This window comes from Alosa pseudoharengus, unplaced genomic scaffold, assembly GCF_046254945.1.
Source record: "Alosa pseudoharengus isolate Yale_2024_CS ecotype anadromous, Long Island Sound unplaced genomic scaffold, YU_APseudo_1.1 YU_APseudo_1.1_scf_3, whole genome shotgun sequence".
Lineage (NCBI taxonomy): Eukaryota > Metazoa > Chordata > Actinopteri > Clupeiformes > Clupeidae > Alosa > Alosa pseudoharengus.
In genome coordinates this window covers 36,336,927-36,354,703 of record NW_027468718.1, presented here as the reverse complement: position 1 = coordinate 36,354,703, position 17,777 = coordinate 36,336,927, and the positions used below count along the sequence as shown (strand labels likewise).

General features: G+C 42.7%; 1 protein-coding gene across 1 annotated transcript in view; it reads left to right on the top strand.

Annotated features, from left to right (window-relative positions):
* The first annotated feature begins 2,675 nt into the window (after positions 1–2,675).
* The window catches only part of LOC143100741 (uncharacterized), an 84,156-nt gene continuing 69,054 nt past the window's right edge, over positions 2,676–17,777 (top strand). The window contains exon 1 of the mRNA XM_076264166.1: positions 2,676–2,798. The gene's annotated coding sequence lies outside the window, so the exon portion shown is untranslated. The remainder of the gene's footprint in view (positions 2,799–17,777) is intronic.

The window sequence follows — 17,777 nt, the reverse complement described above, 5'->3', positions numbered from 1 at the left end:
GTCAGCAGTTTTGCAGGGTTCCAGAGATGGGAATGTCAAGTTACTGGGGGGAACTACCAGACAGTCAAGATAATCGCAACATATATCGCCATCTCTTGGTGGTATATGGAATTGCAACCTCTGAAATAAGGACTTCTGAAGATTGTGGTATTGAGCCTAGAAAGTGTTAGCTCTCAGTAAGAGTAAAGACTGTTACCTTATTTGAAATTCAGTGCTTGGCTTCAACAAAAACAAATACTTCTCTCAGGGAAACACATGGATTCACTAGTCCATTGTATACTTGGAACTATGTTTTCATTTAGGCAAAGCACTGCTACTGGGCGGAGTGATTTGCTGGCAGCACCGGAAAAGCTCCGATGTTGCTTCTTCAAACCCCAAGGTGCTTTGCCTGAATAAAAATAGTTCCAAGAATGCATTACTGTATGTATGTATGCTTAGAAAATTGCTGTGTCTCATTTGACATTGTTATTTGTACACATTGTAACTACAGTATACAAATCCCATCATGTAAATAAAAAAATGTTGGAGTTATTTTGTTAGGCTACTATTGAGAGGTGTAGGCAATGGGAACTAGCAGAGCCCATCGATCTTATTAGACATTCTCTGGAACTAGTCACTTCGAACCACCTGTGCTAAGCTAGGCTATTGGTGGTGGGTGGTGTGTCTGACCAAGTAACAGAGATGAGAAGGGTAGGCCTATCAACGTATCTAACTTTAGGGAATACGGTGAATAAGCTAAGGGACCGTTCGTTATTTATAAACGGGGTCACCGGAGGAAAATAGGGGAGTGTCATACCACGGTGAGGGTCATGTCTTTTTATTCTTTGTTGAGGGGAGGGTCACCTAACTTTTTTTTGTCTAGGAGGGAGGGTCACCCATCTTTTGTATTAATCTTTTGCAAAAAATCAAAGTGGCTTGTTTGATTGTTGATTTCTGTCGCCATATAACGTTCTCTTTCGTTCCATAGCTCTGTCAACATTGAACAATGAAAATAAGGGAGATTTCCCGGGTTTCTCACGCAAACTACGGAAAATGTCAACATTCGTCCCCATTAACGTTGGAAGGGTTGGAGCAACAAATAGCCTAGGCTACTTTATTCACGCCTAACAGTCTATATCCATTTGGTCAACTTTATCCAGCCATAAAAAAAACTAAATTTAACTTTGGTTTACTTGTAGTTTACCGTGTAGCCTAACTTTAAACAGTGTGCATGCTTAACACAAAGCATAGCCTACTTGCTTCATTCATCCACACATCCAGCTCCTAACGTTTTGACAAGCATTTCTACCAATTGACCTTGTTCCTGCCCATCTCTAGCTTTGCTGTCTCCATCCTTTCTGTTTTTGTTGTTTGCAAAAATATATAGTATTTATTGGTAACCAGCAACAAGTGCAATTTGTTAATCGCTGTCATCCTCTCTCCTGCCAACAAAAATGTGTTAGGCCTACGTTCCAAGTAGCAGTGCGTAATTCTGCTTCATAAAGTTGAACAAATACATTTGGTCATATAAATAGCCAGTTTATGGTCTACAGTGTAGTTGGTAAGTTATGGTAGGCCAACTTGGAGTGAATATACAGGGGGAATTCTTTGTCTAGCTGAGTAGCCTGGCAGGTGCGCACGTACAGAGGCGCACCTTATCAATAGGCAAGGCAGGCAACTGCTTGGAGCCCCGAGCTGCTAGGAGGCCCCCCAGACCTGGTCTCAGCGCTTTTGCCGATGGGACAAGCGAGAATTTCGTCCATAGATCTTGAATGATTGGGTGATTTTGCGTGCTCTTGTCCTGTTGTACAGACAGTGCATCTGTGCATGTATGCTATGGACTTCTAAACAGAGGAGCTGTGTACAAAAGAGTTCAAAGAATCCGTATAGCCTACATATTTAGGCTACTGTGGTAAACGTCAATCGAGGGTGCAAAGTTATGACGGATCAACATCGGAGTTTGGCATTGACTCAATGAAGTTATGGTAGGCTAATGTTAATTGGCAGAAAGATTGAACATGGTTTGCTACATCTATATGACAATAAACTTGAGCTAGCTAGCGACAGTTACAACCAGTTAAGCAAGGAGATGTTAATGTTATATTTGTATTAGGGCTGTCAGCCGTAATGCATCAATTGCGATGCGATTTGGCTAAGGACCAAGTATAACGCGTTGATTTTTTTTTATTGCGTGCCGCCAAAGATTTTTAATTTTACACCGACACTTGTCCTGTTATCAACAATTCTCTTTTTGGCTGGTAATATTTTGACCCTTTGATGCACCGTTTCTTGTCCTCAAACTGACACAGACACTTTCTAATCTGCCTTCCTTCTGTAGTCATGAACACTAACGCAGTTCTGAACTCTTTTTAAAAAAAACTCCCTGTCGGCTCAGTCGACATGGAATGAAAATATCACTGAAACACCTCAAATTTAGGCTACGACATGGGTCGGCAACAGGCAGCCAAAGCTGGCCCGCCTCTGAAATTATTTGCACAGCCAAATTATTCTGGCAGTCCAATTTGTTTAATCTTTTATTATACAATATCGATTTACATATAGCCTAGGCTATTCACCAATTAAACTGCGAGTAGGTGCTTAAACAAATATGAGCAAGAACACCAGAACGCACTTTATCCTGCTAGCTGTGCATAGCCCTCGGCCAGCACTTCATATTGCGCTTTTGTGCTTCTGTTTGGAGCAGTTAGGCCACCTTGAAGGTGCCGCTGCGTTTGTTTTGTAGTGCGTTATGATAGTCTTTTCAAACAGCGACAGCGTTGTTGCATATCAGATACACAGGCTTTGCATTGTGAAACCGGGTAAGATGAATGCAACATTTTCTTTCCATTTCTCTTTATAGGCCCAGCTTTTCTCCCAGCTTAAACTCCTGTAGTTTGCTTCTCGCTTCTACTGTAAGCATTGTAACATTGTCAGGAGATGGGCCAACCAAGTAGCCTATTTAAGAATAAAAGTAAGATAGACTTTATCCAAAGAAGTAATTAGAATAAACCAGGCTCCGTGTTAAACTGTCCATCAATGCCATTATTGTAGCCTAGTGCCTCATGTTGTAGTGCCCACATTTACTATTCACAATATTGAAAGGGGAGATGAAAATATAAATGAATGACTAATTTTGGGTAGGACCCCAATAAAACTTTATATTTTGTAAAAAGGTTTTTAAAGTCATTTACTGTATTCATTTACTGTATTATTTTTTAGTTATTTATTAATTTTTCATTCTTTAGGCTACATTTATATTTTCAAAATAACAAGGTTTTTCATGTCAGATTATTTTTCAGCCTAACATATTGGTGATGAAACCTGGTTGGTAGGGCCCCCTAGGAATTTTTGCTTAGGGCCCCCACAGACTCTAGAATCGCCTCTGCGCACGTAGGCATAGCCTACGGCCGAACACCGCAAGCGCTAATGAATCTTGCTCTCACGTCGTTAACTTAAATAGGCCTAGGTTAACATCACTCTGAGTTCGCATTCAAGCAAGCAAAACGATGATTTGAATACATCTGTTTCACTGGAAGGGCAAGGGGTAACAACAGGACAATACAGAGACAGGCCAGAATGCAGGACTAATGTTAAAGTATTAGGCCTACAGTAATATGGGGTATTCTACGGGAAAATATTAAAACGGCAAGACAGCAGGGAAACGTTAAAATGATAAACCCGGAAAAAGTTGGCATGTTAGGTATTTTTCGGTCCCTGTGATTATTTGTGAAATTGTGCAAACGGCCTTTTCAAGTCATTTGAGAAGGAAGGAGTGTAGCAAGCTCCCAAATCTGAGAAATTGAGTTTTGGATAATGTTCAGCTTCGGCAGCTTTACAATGACTGAGGAAGCCTAGAGACGAGTCCATAGCAACAAGTTCATGTATTGAATTAGTTATTACCCAGTGTGCTTTGTTGAATGGTCTCAATGCTTATTGTTTTATTTCATGTGAATACTTAGGCTACTAGAGGAGTAACTTTTCAAGTAGGCTAATGCAGTTGCAGGAAGTGTGTATTTAGTTTCCATGCTTATTGTGTTTCCACAACAATGTTAGGGAGTAAATCTACTGAAATGTGTGATGTGTAAGATCAGAAAGCAGAGGTTGAATTTAGGATGGTAGCATATGTTGATGTGTTACCATAGCATAGCATAGCGTGTAAGAGTGTGGGCGGAACACGTCGACAATTGGCCGGGGAGGGTTATGTCATTTTTGAAAATGCTGCTGGAGGGTCGTTGAAAATTATATTGCAGGTAGGGGAGGGTCATGCAACTTTTGTTTGCAGCACTCAAAATCCCTCCGGTGATCCCGTTCATAAATAACGAACGGTCCCAAAAAGTCAGTGTATTCCTGGGCAGAGGCAGGGTCGGACTGGGAACAAAATTCGGCCCTGGCAATTTTCTCCTGGACCTGCCCACCACTGGACCGACGACCCCCCCTTATTCCCCCATAAATAACAAACACACAGTATTATGCTGTAGCAACACTTCATAAACTGAACCCAAACATTTAAATTTGGACCTACCTGTATAGCCTAATCACAATAACACGGGGGTCCGGGGGAATGTCTCAAAATTACGTCATCGACATACACTCTTAAAAAAATGGGTTCTTGGGGGTGCTATATAGAACCATGCAGGTTCTTAGCCAAGAAAATTGAACCTTTTGCCTAAAAAGGGTTCTATTTCATGCACGCGAGGGTTATTTGAACTTCAACGAATTTTTATGGAACCATTCTGGACTTGATTTTAACGGTAAATGTCACGAAACTCTTATCTCCTTTTATCACCCATTTAATTGTGTTTTCTGCAAACCACTGTATGAAGCGATACTCCTTTAAATAAAAAATAGGGGCGTTCCCCTTAAACGCCTGTGGGCGTTTTGGTTTTGTCAGCTGTCGGTCGAAACAGCTGTTAGTTTGTTGTTAACGTTAGTGTAGTCCTGAATGACGTTAGCAGTTGCTAGAAACTATCTTATCAGTTATCTCTACTAGCAGATCCATCATGAAGATAAGTTTACTTCTTACTTGTCAGGCTAACAATAAAATCAACTATTGCTTTTTTATCGATGATTATGACCGTGTATTCGGTGTTGATGTTCATTGAGATTCTCTAACGATAAATTAAGCTAGCTAATGTTAGCGTGCTAGCTAGCGGATAGTTTAGCACTAGGAGTTGAGATAACTAGCTACTATAGTCAGGGGGAAAACTTGCAAAAACTAGTTGAACCCCTTTAAAAAAATAGTATTTGAGGTTTTTGCATTTTTGGCATCCTTAGGGCATGTAGTCAACATTTCTTGATGATAACATCAAATTTAGGCGGTGGCAAATTTTTTATTGCCATATTTCCAAAATGGCCGCCGCTGGAGACGCTGAAAACCAAAAAAAATCATATTTCAGGGTCTAATAGATCAATTTTGATGGTTTTGATATCAAACTATAGGTTTTCTGGGGTGGTTAGTTCATTTATGAGGTAACTGAAAAGGTCAGAGGTTAGGTTCATATTTTAATTGTCAGGGTGATGGTCAATTTGGTTCTAAAATCCAATAAAAAGCCATTATAGTAGAGGTGGGTAAGATTTGTATGCACTTCATTTAGTGGAGAATATCTCAACTGTTATAGACTAATATGACCCCACTGAACAACATGGGATGTGTGCTGAAGGGAATATTTCTGTATGATAATTTTATGAACAGTTTAATGATTCAAGTCTTTATGACTTGAATACTGTGTAGTTCTTATGGTCATTTGTGATTTTGTACCCATGTGTACCCTGTATGTGTCTTTGGTCTGTCAAGCATCCTTTGTTTATCCTTGAATTAAGTGAAAGCCTGTCTAGATGCCTTTTGTTCTTCAGATAGGTGTGAAATGCTCCCCACTGGCTCCTACCATTTGTCCACCTCTGTTCTGTCTTTGGGTTAAACAAAGACCTTATAGTTAACTTTTGTGTTATTAACTGTAAATGTATTCATGTTTGGTATCATTGTAATAGTCTCAGTACAAGGATTGTAATGATTTGATTGTGAGAATGTTTGGAACATTCTATGTGATATTTCTGATATATATGATATCTCTCCTCATGCTATTCAGATAGGTGTGAGATAGGTGTGAGTAGGTGTGTCTGATGCCAAGTGGAGAACCAATCACGTGGGATTGTTTTTGGCGCCATTTCTTTCTTTGTTTAAAGCATTCAAAAGTAACTAAACTGAAATGTTTGTCAGACTTAGACTAAGAAGAACTAGAACCTGGAGAACTGAGAGAGAGAGAGAGGGATCCACAGAGGCCATGGCATGGCCTGTGCCATGGCCTACAGAGACCATAGACCATTTCTTACCCTCGCTGCTTGTAACAGAATAAAGCTTGGATCCTGACCTTTCATCGTCCTGATTAAGTCTCAAGAGAAATATGGTAGTAAAAATATACTATCAGTGCCAAAATCTCTACCCGGGACGAAAGTCCTGAAAATGACCACAACAGATGACACTATTATCACACTACAGGTGAATGGGACTTTTTTCCCCCTTTAGATATCCCCATACATACGTCTTTGTGTGCCTATTATACCACATAACAATTGTTCTGGCTCATCCGCAACTCAGGAGTGAAAAGATCAATATTACCACTTCATGATATCTGCATAGCGCTCACACATTGTCTTCCAGCACTACATGTGCTGACTGGGTGTGATACAATCAGCAAAATTTCAACCAAACTTGCAGCTCTGAACACTGTCCACAAACCAGACAATTCTTTTCTGGTTCTCAATGTCAACTGTCCACAGCTAACAGAGTGCAACACAAATGGCAAAAAACATTCTTGGTCAAATGTCTCAAACCATCAACGGACATGGAGACATTTGACGACCTGCGCATTGCTGCGTTCGATAGTAATGCCCTTACACTGTAAACCCGGATAAGTTGAGTTTACTTAAAAAGTTTAAGGTAAGTGGTTGCCTTAAAAAAATTAAGTAATGTGTAATTAATACATTGAGTATATTTAACTTAAAATTATTATATTTAACTTTAGCAATATCAACTGCTTTGTACAGTTATTACACTTAAAGCAATAAGTTCAATGCACTAAATACCAAATTGATTTAACTTAATATCTTTTGCAATATCAACTGTTTGCATATTAACTAAACTTAATTATTTAAGTTCAATGAACTAAATTCCAAAATGATTTAAATGAAAATCTTTTGCAATGTCAATTGCTTTGTATAATTATTACACTTAATATCTCTAAGTTCAATGCACTTAATTCAATGTTGATTTAACTAAATTACTTGTAGTTCACTATGAAAGGGCAAACCATTCTAAAAACAACAAAATAATGTCAGAAAATTGACGTCTTTATTTTACTTAATCTTTTTTAAGCTTCAACATTGCAACAAAGGTATAGGTCAACTGGTCACTGATACTTTAGGGAGGCACACAGGCAAATGAGAATGACCTGAAGTTTGCAAAAAAGAAAAACGAGCATCTGCTACTATAGTCAGAACATGAGACTGATACTGCTCCATTGGGACGTAATTATGGGGGTGTTTCGACCGTTACGGGGGGGGGGGAATGCCTCTGCACTCAATTGGATAGACCTAACCAATCAGAGCAACAAAATAGCTTAGCCTACCATGAGGTGTAGGAAGAATACACACGAACCATCCTTCTGCTCCTATATCCCCTCCGTTTTTAAAAATAATTCTGTTGAACAGTGATATGCTACAAACATGTCATTTCAAACGAACGAGGGAACATGTCGCAATGCAACAGTGCTGTTTTCCCTTGATGAAAGTGAAACCACCAGTTTTCCCACATCTCAACTTTGGCCAAAGTTTTCAGAAATAATCGTTTTCAGTGATACAAACTCATTAAATAATATGAATTTTCCATATGGGGTCTTAAAAGCCATGTATCCTTCTAGCCACAGCGTTTTTGTTTCAAACATAAGTCTAATCTAAGCGTGCTCAGATGACGTGATAAACCAGGCGCTGTTGCTCACCTGTCCATCATCGTAAAGCCTGATTTGATTGGTCCGCCCGATTTTAGGGCGAGCATACTTGCCCCACAATGGAGCAATGCCAGACCGAACTTCCCGTGGGGTGGGACTAAGTTCGGAATGGCACCCAGGCTAGTCCTAACCCCTCCTAACTATTTTTGTGAAGGAAACAAGGAAGGAATGATAGGAGGATGGAGGAATGAAGGAGATACCGATATGAGAAATGAGATGTCCTGCTCACTCACACATCACTTTTAACTCATTGTGGTGTTGCCTGTAAAGTTTCTGGTAAGTGACCTGACGAGACTGCCACCTAGTGATAGACCCACGAAAATGGCCTGGTTTTGAGCTGACGTGCATGCGTCACTGATTCGACCCAAAGCGGCAACCGAGTTATGATAAAATGTCCAGTTTTCGATCGTTTCCATTCATCACAGAGTTCTCAAAATCACATATAAGGTGAGTGTCTAGTTTCGTAATTTAGAAAAAAAAGCTAAAAACGTAATATTACGTTTTTGGCACTCAACGCATTTGGCACTCAATGAGTTAAAGCAATGGTTCAGAGTAATTTCACCCTAGGGTCCTTTGCACCATGACCCCGAGCCAAACACCCTCCCAGAACCTTTTTTCCCTTGGTCGAGCCCTGGTCGAGTAGCGCTGTCAGAAACTAATGACGTTCTACAGTCGTGATGGAACCAACTTTTATCTCGTAAATTACCCCACTAATAATGCCCTGAATGGTACGAAACGAAACTTTTGCAGTAGTACAACTATGACCTTTAGTCCAATAACGAGGCATTAGAAAGTTTGTAAGTGCACCAGGAGTTTATTTAAATAAGACTTGCCTGATTATCTGCTACTATACCGCTGCCTCAACGTTTCTTCCGTGATTTGGGAAAAGCCTGTAAAAGTCCTTGCAGAAAGCAGTTGCTGAAAGACGCTGGGTGGAGCCTGCAACAGGTTTACCTAAATGGCAGACTGTTGTCCCGAAGTTTAGCTGCGCATTGGTCCTCGCAGCCATGCATGGGCAACCTGGAGTGGGATACTTTGGGGTGAAAAAGACACTGAAGCATGTGCGGCAACAGTACTGGAGTCCTACTGCAGCGGATGGATGTGATGGGGCTCTTACCATTGACACCCCGGGGAAACCAATATATCATCATAGCTGTAGACTATTTCACCAAATGGCCAGAGGCATACGCTGTGGCCAATCAAGACGCATGTACTACAGCTGAGGTGCTCCTTGGAGGCATGTTTGCTCGGTTTGGAGTGCCGGCAGAACTCCATACCAATCAAGGGCGGAACTTTGAGTCCCGCACCTTTGCATATTTTTGTCAGCGGATGGGCATTTGGAAGACTCGGACCACTGCTCTCCACCCTCAAAGTTTTGGCCTTGTTGAGAAGTACAACCGCACCCTTGCCGAACAGCTAGCCTTGTGTGTGCAGCAGGATCAGAGAGATTGGGACCTGCAGATTCCTCTGGTCCTCATGGCCAGTCGTACTGCAGTCCAAGAGTCCACAGGTTGCAATCCAGCGCTATTGATGCTTGGTAGAGAGCTGCGGACCCCACCCTCACTCATGGGCCTATCCCCTGATGCTCCAAATGCCCCTTCAGGGCTTGTATGCACACCAGCTGCAGGACCGACTCCAGCTAGCTCATGACTTTGCGCGCCATCAAGCCATTCAAGCTGGAATTCGGCAGAAGAGAGCATATGACCATCATAGTGCAGGGTGTGACTTTACTGTGGGTGAGTTGGTCTGGGTGTACTGTATGGGCCAAAATGGCAAAAAGGACGGTCACCCAAGCTCGACTCAGCATGGGACAGGCCTGCGTACGTGGTAGAGAGAGTTGGGGAAGTGACGTATCACATCCGTAAAAGACCTGGAGCGCGGTGTGTGGTCCTCCACCGTGATAGGCTGGCTCCGTACCGAGGGGATCGTAATCCCTTTGTCTGTGGAAGTCCGCGTCGTTCCCCTGGGGTGAACTGCCCTGAACCTGGAGGAGCTGGACACGCAACGCCAGGGGATGGGTGGGGAAACTCTATCTGGGGCGAAGTCTATCATCCCATTGCCCTGGTCCCTGGGAGTGTTCAGGAACACCTGGAGGAGCTGAACACGCAGCACCAGGTGGACCTGGAGGCAACCAGGTTCAACCAGGCTTGGGATTGTGCTGGCCAAACCCTGCTTCACCTGCGCTTGACGACCACAAGGGAGGAGAGGGCCCACGGGCGCCGGCCCCAGCGGAGACCAGCAGGTGAGGGCCATCCAGCGGCGGCGTGCTCCTCCTCGCCTGTGTCTGACGACCACAGGGAGGAGAGGGTTCGTAGGTGCTCAGCTCACCGGCTCGTGGACATGTCCAGCACCATCTCATCCGAGTGGAGGGAGAGGAGATGGAGATCACACGCCCACCGAAGACCGGCAGCACCGGACGACATTCCTGTGTCGCCCCTTGGTGCTGTGCTTCCGGGTACATCACCGCAACGGCTCCAGCAACATCAGCCTGCATATAGCCTGAGGCCCAGGAGAGGACTTCGCCCGCCTCAACGCTTTTATGAGGCCATCTTTCCTCGAGGGCGAGGAACTTAAAGGGGGGGGGGGGGGGCAGTGTAGCACCGAGGCTATTTGCCCCTGTGTCGGACTTTCCCCTGTGTTCCCCTGTGTCTTCTGTTTTGTGGTAGAGTGGTTGTGTCTCCCTCTCCCTCCTGTGTCATAGAATGTGTCAATGAGTTCTGATGTGTTTTGATTGGGGGGAGGTGTCCAGGAGGGAATATTTAGGGGTTCAGATAGGTTAGCGATTGTAAGTTTAGTCAGAGTAGAAGTGGATTACGTGCGAGTGGGTTGTGTTGTGTTGTTGGCCGAGTGTGAATGACGAGTGATTGAGACCGTGATTTATCAGTGATCAGTTTGTTGTTTTGTAGTGGACACCTCCTGCTGCCTGTGCCTTAGCCTGTACATCCTTTAGAAAATAAATTACTGGAGTTTTGGAACGATATCTCAGCCTCCCCGTCTCCTAACTTCTCATCGGCGTTACAATATGTTGTATGCTTATGAATTACGCCGTAGCTGGTTAGCCTAAGACATGCTCTAAAACTCTTTAGTTACGGATTTTTCCAAAACGTCAATGGGAGAAATTAATGAGAAACTTACTTCCGGAAATTAAGCTCTCTTGGAGGAGGGGCGGGACTGTGATGCTCTATTAGATAACACTAGACCAATGTTTACTCTGAATGATTTTTGGACTGACGCAATTGGATAACACTACAATCAATGTTTCCAACATTGCAGCGCTGTCGTCATCGGTTTAATTAGCCTCTGGCCCGCCTATATCAGATACGATTTGATTGGTTCCACGGGATGCAAGGGGTAAAAGTAACATGCATCATTGCTTATTGCCAGAGTGTCTCACAGAGACAATTCCATTGTGCTCTTGCGAGAACTCTGGATTTCCAGGGCACATGAATGCACCGATAGGAAACAGACACGCAAATTGCAGAGAATATGAACTTATACCAAATCCTAAAAATATCACATGAACATGGACTCTTCCCACTTAGACAGGCCATTTTAGCACCTGGACTCTTGCTCTATGAAGAAATACTGTTTAAATATGTGCAGAATTAATTTTAGCAGTTTTCCTGAAATATTTAAAGTCTTGAAAACACATTGTGTGTGGATGACGGTGTATGTTTCTCAAACCCTGTGCACATCATTCAGAATAGATTGTGCCTTAGGGACTATTCGTTATTTATAAACGGGGCCACCGGAGGGATTTTGAGTGCTTCAATCAAAAGTAGCATGACCCTCCCCTGCCTGCAAGAAAATTTTCAACGACCCTCCAGCAGCATTTTCAAAAAAAAATTGGCCTCCCCAGCCAATTGTCGATACCTTGCGCCCACGCTCTTAAGCGCTATGAAAACACATTGACTTAGACTATGTTCTAAACTCAACCTCTGCTTTCTGATCTTACACATCACACTTCACCAAGATGGTGGCCATTTCAGTAGATTTACTCACTAACATTGTTGTGGAAACACAATAAGTATGGAAACTTAATGCACACTTCCTGCAACTTCATTAGCCTACTTGAAATAAGTTACTCCTCTAGTAAGTATTCACATGAAATAAAACAATAAAACATTGAGACCATTCAACAAAGCACACTGGGTAATAACAAATTCAACACATGAACTTGTTGCTATGGACTCGTCTCTAGGCTTCCTCAGTCATTGTAAAGCTGCCGAAGCTGAACATTATCCAAAACTCAAATTTCTCAGACGAGCGTCAATTTGGGAGCTTGCTACACTCCTTCCTTCTCAAATGACTTGAAAAGGCCGTTTGCACAATTTCACAAATAATCACAGGGACCGAAAAATACCAAAAATATGCCAACTATTTCCGGGTTTATCATTTTAACTTTTCCCCGCTGTCTTGCCGTTTTAATATTTTCCCGTAGAATATCCCATAATAGGCCTACTGCAATACTCTCATAACATTAGTCCTGCATTCTTGCCTGTCTCTGTGTTGTCCTGTTGTTACCCCTTGCCCTTCCAGAAACTGATGTATTCAAATCATCGTTTTGCTTGCTTGAATGTGAACTCAGAGTGATGTTAACCTAGGCCTATTTGCACTTGTTGCTGGTTACCAATAAATACTATATATTTTTTTTGCCAACAACAAAAACAGAAAGGATGGAGACAGCAAAGCTAGAGATGGGCAGGAACAAGGTCAATTGGTAGAAATGCTTGTCAAAACGTTAGGAGCTGGATGTGTGGATGAATGAAGCACAAGTATGCTTTATGTTAAAGGGACACCAGGCAAGCCAGATGCTTTTTCTCTACGAAACTCCCCCTCGCTCGGTCTGAAGCTCTTTTCCTTTTCTTTGCGTCTTCCGTCAAGGGTTTTCGCTGCTTCTTCACCGGCTCTGCCATTATACACACGTTTGCAACAATCTCTAGCGTTTCGTTAGCCTGCCTCTGTGCTGTAAACTGATCCTGCTTCGGTCGGCGGGTAGGATACACCGAACTTGCAAGTGGGATATTCTTCCTACAGGCAGTAGGGGCGGGTGAGAGAGCCTTCATTCGCCCCGTAATGAGTCATTTAACCATATACCGACTTACGAAGATGATTAATTAACACGAAAACGTTGCCTGGTGTCCCTTTAAGCATGCACACTGTAAACTACAAGTAAACCAAAGTTAAATTTAGCTTTTTTAGGGCTGGATAAAGTTGACCAAATGGATATTCACTAGTTCACATTCCGTAATTTGCAAACAGATATAATAGCATAATAGAAAAGCATGTTTGGCGAAGTCTCTGGCCAGGGTCCTGAAGTGATTTGCGGGATCGTGCAGGAGTCAACTGCGCAGGCAGGAGTCGTGCAGGATTCCGCAATACACCCCAAAAAATGCGTTAAAGATGAGGGACCCTATAGCCAGGACCACGCGAACAAATTCGACGCGAGGTGCGCTAATTCCCTCAGATCAGAGAGACTTGATCTGATATAAGAGTGATAGGCGTCAGAGGACCACGGGCGAGAGTTTTGAGCGCTTGATCGGACAGCTGCACCATAAAATATGTAACGGCCTGCTGGGATTCCGTAGTCTGGAGGGGGGATCTTTCCATGCGATGGAAAAACGAATTAGCCAAATTGTATAGGGCTGCAGGAGAGAGTAGATGTTGAAAATGACAGCCCAAACACGCGCGGTTGTGAAGTTCAACATCTAATGCACCTCAATGTTTAGTAGGCTAGTAAGGCCTAAGCAATTAAATAGGCTGCTGTAGCTAACTGCGGTAGCTATAACGGCAAGAGAAGTGATGAGCAGCAACACATTATTAGAGAGGATTCCGAGGAACAGGGCAGAGCTACACGCAGGTGCAGGTGCTCCCTTGGTCAGATAGGGAAGGGCTTTAATATGCTGACACTCAATGAACACAGAGGAAGGCGAAAAAACTCCGACATTTAAAGGAGAAAAATTCCTTCCTTGCCCTCTTGGCAATAAGCGACAGAGCAACAGCTCCTGTGTATCAGCTGTCTTACGCCCAACGCCGGCATTGAGTTAAAGCGATGCTCCCTTAAGTACATTTTGTGATCACCACATAGATTAAATTGTATTACTATTTAATGTAGACATGGTCTCAGATGAGATGCCGATACGGTAGCCTATAGGGTGGTGGCACCAATCCAGGGAAAGAGGGGTGAGGGAGAACCAGGGACGCGGTCCCTGGCTGGGGAAAAACGCGGGCTCGAACGCGGTTCGCGCCGGCGGGAGATGATGGGGAAAGGGGAAAAAGTAGCGACGCGGTCGCTACGGGGGAAGGGGGAGGAGGTTGCGCAGCACCCTAGGTAGGCAAAGAGAAAAGTGGGGAGGGTTGATTAGCTGGAAAGAGAAAGAGGCCGTAGTAGCGGAAGGCAAGGTAGAGGGCTGCACGCGGGCTGCCATAACTTGCTGCGTTGAGTGAGCAGGGGGAAAGCTGTTTAGGAATAGAGAAAGAGGCCGCAGTAGCGGAAGACAAGGTAGAGGGCTGCACGCGGGCTGCCATAACTTGCGGAGTTGAAAACATGTTGCATGAACAGAGGGGGAGACGCCGGAGGAATGGAGCTCCGCGCTGCGACGCTGGTGCTCGGTTGATCGGCTATAGTAGGAGAGGAAAGATAAACTGATTGTTGGAGAAGGCGACGGAGGTCTGCTTTCCTTGCGAAACGAGGGCAATCGATCCTACACCCAACTCTGCTCTAATCAAAGATATGGTCCGCGGAGTAGCTCTCCTTGCAAGCGGAGTGACGCCGATGCTGCAACTTCGGCAGATAGAGGCAGACTGCGAATAAATAACCTGTCTGATTGAAGGAGGCGTGGCAAATTCCGTCATGCTCCTCCCGAACTTCCGTTTGTTACAAACGCTGTTAGGCGTGAATAAAGTAGGCTACTTTGTTGCTCCAACCCTTCCAACGTTAATGGGGACGAATGTTGACATTTTCCGTATTTTGCGTGAGAAACCCGGGAAATCTCCCTTATTTTCATTGTTCAATGTTGACAGAGCTATGGAACGAAAGAGAACGTTATATGGCGACAGAAATCAACAATCAAACAAGCCACTTTGATTTTTTGCTGTTTTCATTAATACAAAAGATGGGTGACCCCCCCTCCTAGACAAAAAAAAGTTAGGTGACCCTCCCCTCAACAAAGAATAAAAAGACATGACCCTCCCATATTTTCCTCCGGTGACCCCGTTTATAAATAACAAACAGTCCCTTAGATGTGCAAAATGCCCATGCCATATGCACTAATGCATCTCCACACCATCATGGATGCTGGATTTCCCTCCTCTTTAGCCCAGAGGAGTCTATGCTTTCCAAAAAGAATTGCACATTTTAAATACTGTTTAAATATGTGCATAATTAATTGCTGTTTTCATAATGCATTGTTTTCCTAAAATATATTAAAGACATTGTCTGGATGACGGTATATGTTTCTCAAAACCTGTGTACATCATTCAGAATTGATTGTGCCTTGCCAGATGTGCAAAATGCCCATGCATAGGCGCTAATGCACCTCCACACCATTATGGATGCTGGGTTGAGCTGAGCACTATCACAAGTTTGATACGTTGGATAGTTGAATAGTTCCTAAGAGTTCATGATTTTCAAAAATTATTGCACATTTTGATTGGTCTAACCACAGGACCTTCCACTTTACCTTAGTCCATATTAGATGAGCTCAGGCTCAGATGAGATGGTAACATTTCTGTATCATGTTCAACATTTCTTCTTTGCATGATAGACTGCAAAATACCTCATATATCCTGCAAAATGAAGCACTGCAACCACATATAGCATTAACAAAATCAAACTTTTGCACCACATGGCACACACTTCATTCATATTACCAGATGTTTGTCTAACCAACTACAGACTGTTGAGCACTCTCATCTTTAGTACTGTATGCTTTGCCATAATACTAAAATTCAAATTGTAGAAAGTTCTTCACATGCACAGAAATATTTGCAGATACACACACATGCTGTTGAAACATTTATATTTTTATTTCATATTTTATTACTATCACCAAACATTGTTGTGTCTTGCAGAGAACTGTGTTCAGTGCATTTAAAAAGTGGCATTTTGAATTGCAAAATGTGTGTAAATCAGAAAATGTGTTTCGACTTTTGGAGACTTGAGAAGAGGTTTTGCTCTCTGTGTGTCAGTTTAAATAATTGTGCTATACATGTAATTTTAGTGTGATAGCAATTGGAAAAAACTGTAATGCAGTGCCATCTGACATAACAACGGCCAGTCCAAAAGACAATGGCCATCCGGCCATTATTTTTTTCAGCCCTGTCCCTTGTTTTAGAGATTTCTCTGGATTCTCTGAATATTTTCATCATGATATTATTGTGTAGTAGATGATGAAATCCTCAAATCCTTCACAATTTCATGTTGAGAAACATCATTCTTATTGTTTCATCATTTGCCCATACAGGTTTAGACAGAGGGATGAGTACCTCAACATCTTTACTTTTGACAGACTCGGTCTCTGTCAGTCTCTCTGGGATGCTCTTTTATCCCCATGGTTCCAGTTCGCATAGTTGTGAAATGTTCCTCTTTTTGTTATCTTTATCATTATACAACTTCTCCAGCTTTTTGTTGCCCCCATTCCAACTTTGAGACGTGTTTCTGGCATATTTTCAATTAAATAGTCAAATGTCTCAGTTGATACACGCCTTTTCGGCACCCGAAACCAGTCTGCACATACACAATGCATAAACATATATAACGTTGTCTGGCTAATGCATTGTATCAGCAGGGGCGTTTCCAACAGTTAAAAAAACATTCGGGGCTTAGCCCAGTCTAAACTGTTGCCTCATTTGTGCCACCTTGATTGCATGTTATGGACACTAATATTTTGACAATTAAAAGATGTAATGACATGTTGCTATCTTGACATTTCTGTTTGCTATAAAAAACAAAATATATAGCCCATAGCCACCTAGCAAAGTGGCGTTAAATAGCAAGATGCATCATATGGTTCATGTTATCCTTAGCTTAAGGAGAACGAATCATTAATTTATTAATTCACTGATTCGATTCTACAAAGGCAAAGTAACTAGCTTAGATAGGCCATCAGTGTTTGGCCAGCTCCAAACTGTAGGCGAGTGAGTGCAGGGCAGGCTGATAACAAATCTGAACTAGTAGCCTAAATGACGACAGCATAACTCCACCACCTCGTTGTCCTTGTTAGAGGGGATGCATCCCCTCTATTGAAATCCGGAATCTTCTTATTACAGTGCATGAAAATGCACTGTACTGTTCTTCCTAGGCTTTTTATTACTGTTCTTCCTAGGCCAGGGGTTCCCAAACTTTTCCACGACAAGGCCCCCCAAATACCACCAGGTTCTGGCCAAGGACCCCTGTGATGTGTTATTAAACCCATCGAGAATACTACGGCAAATGTAAAAATACATTAAGCTAATCCTAATAATTATTTTAGCCAGAAACACTTCGCGATGGAGCATACAGTGTGTAAAAATTGTATTTGGGGCTTTCTGCTATGTGAGAGCTATCACTCTACTATTATTCCCAGTCATTATCATGGAAAATATAATGTTCAGATGCGACACATTTTTATAATGGCATTGTATAACAACCCTAATAGTAATAAGTATATTTTAAAATTCTCAAATGTATATATTTGTTGCTTTTATTTTTCCTTCCAACTTGCTGAGGCCCCCCTGGCACCCCCTCACAGCCCCCACTTTGAAAACCACTGTCCTAGGCAACTTATTACAGTGCATGAAAATGCACTGTACTGT